We start from the raw sequence: 2293 nt of genomic DNA on the forward strand, positions 1-2293 counted from the left end.
GAATTTACTCAGCTCAGTTAAGTGGAACCAGGTCACATAACATGGTTAAGTAAATCCAACATTTCATTTTTTACAGTGCATCCTTATAATAACTGAGACGTTAATTTAAGAACAAACAACTCATTGACAGATTCACACAGGCCTCATCACAACYCTGTAAAGATGACTTCATGTACCTCAGTGGATTCTGCAGAGAGTCAGTGTTAAGGCCATAAGAGAAAAAGACCTTCCTGGAGCAGATTCAGACCCAACATCAGGAATCACAGGAAAGTTCAGTGTTGTCTGGAGGGGCGAGGTCTTTGACAGACCTGGAAACTGAGCAGAATTATTAAAAAGGTTGGTGTTTTACTGTGTCTCATAGCAAAGCTTGCTGCAGCTGTCATGTGTTTGTGTATTTTTATCACCGGAGTCACTGCTTCTGTATCATTTAAACAAACTTAATGATGATGTTTAAAATATGTGTAAGTACAGTATTATCACTGTACGTGTGACTGACTGCAGTACAGTGCTGAATGAGGCTAGCATGCTACAAGTAAAGCTAGCAGTAAAGTTTACTGAACCGGTTTATCAACATAAAGTGCAGGCCAGGTTAGGATCCAGGTGGTCCAGTGTTGGTCTGTTACCTCAGATAAAATGTTCGGAGCAGACGTTAAGTCCATGGTTGCACTTTTTTCTGGTCAAATTCAGCTCGTCCCATCGCACAACTCCAGCTGTTAGCCATAGCATCTTAGCTTGGAAAAGGTGACAAAAATCCTCCGTCCATGAGGAGACAATGGCTGTACTCTGAGTTATTGTTATAAGAACTGTAGCACAATGTTGTAACCCTTCTGTGGACTTTGATGTTGCTTTCCCACATTTATTTAAGTTTGAACACAGCTAGTTGGGACACACCTCAGTGTTGAGCAGACACGTGATCTAAAAACAGCCTGAGTGAAGGTCACCATTTTCACTTGCTTAGCGGTTTAACCTTAGCAATGCTAGCTTCTTGGTTAGTAGTTAGCCTTTTTTACATTTAAATCCTTCAGTTGGGGTCTTTATGAAGTGGAACTACAATGCTTTGGTCTGAATTCCTCCTTATTGTAACTCCACAAGCCCATCTTTCACTCCTTTTCTGAGGAGTCTCAGATCAACTCATTTTGAGGCTGTCTCTTTAAAATCAAACAAGGTGCTTCACACCCCGCCCCCTCCAGYTTCCAGCCYGGTTCATTCWAGTTTCATAGAGGGGTTTGGGACTACATAGCTGCGCAGAAACTTTTATTCAACAATGAATTAAAAGGTGAAGAACAGAAGACTTGATGTTGGACCCAGAGTCTGACCCAGACTGAGAGAAAAATAAAAAACATCACATTGTCGTTGGTAAGTCCAGACCTTATTTTTCAGTTCAATCACAGATAACTTGACATAATAGTTCAGAAAACATCATAGAAAATAGAGAAAACTGAACAGGATGAACAATAAGATCCAAACAGAATATAAAGATATCTAAGCAGCACCTGGAGAGACTACGTTCAACTTTCTGCCTCCTGGAGACTCCAACACAACAAACTGTGTTTAACAGCTGAAAACATGGATTTTACGTGATTTGTCCTCTAATAGTTGTAGCTTCACTGGTAGGATTTATAAAAGACTTTCAGCWGATCAGCAGCTGGTCTGTAGTCCAGTTCAGCAGGTCAGAGGACAGCTCACCTCCTGGACTAGAAGCCATGCTGGTCCTTCAGATCCAGGTCTGACTCAGATATCTGAGGTCTACCATCAAGTTCTCAAAGTCAGACCCAAGTAAGCAAGGGTAACAAGTACACAAGGGTAACCAGTAAACAAGGGTAACAAGTACACAAGGGTAACCAGTAAACAAGGGTAACCAGTAAACAAGGGTAACAAGTTAACAAGGGTAACAAGTGAACAAAGGTAACAAGTTAACAAGGGTAACAAGTAAACAAGGGTAACCAGTAAACAAGGGTAACAAGTACACAAGGGTAACCAGTAAACAAGGGTAACAAGTAAACAAGGGTAACAAGTAAACAAGGGTAACAAGTAAACAAGGTTAACAAGTTAACAAGGGTAACAAGTAAACAAAGGTAACAAGTTAACAAGGGTAACCAGTAAACAAAGGTAACCAGTAAACAAGGGTAACAAGTGAACAAGGGTAACAAGTAAACAAGTGTAACAAGTAAACAATGGTAACAAGTTAACAAGGGTAACCAGTAAACAACGGTAACAAGTGAACAAGGGTAACCAGTAAACAAGAGTAACAAGTTAACAAGGGTAACAAGTAAACAAGGATAACCAGTAAACA

The 2293-nt window shown here is 40.3% G+C and overlaps 1 protein-coding gene across 1 annotated transcript in view; it reads left to right on the plus strand.

Moving 5' to 3' along the window:
- LOC106534512 (muscarinic acetylcholine receptor M4) overlaps positions 1–2293 on the plus strand; it is a gene marked incomplete at its 3' end in the record, with an annotated part of 35983 nt that overhangs the window by 25560 nt on the left and 8130 nt on the right.

Source organism: Austrofundulus limnaeus, unplaced genomic scaffold, assembly GCF_001266775.1.
Source record: "Austrofundulus limnaeus strain Quisiro unplaced genomic scaffold, Austrofundulus_limnaeus-1.0 Scaffold1195, whole genome shotgun sequence".
NCBI classification, from domain to species: domain Eukaryota; kingdom Metazoa; phylum Chordata; class Actinopteri; order Cyprinodontiformes; family Rivulidae; genus Austrofundulus; species Austrofundulus limnaeus.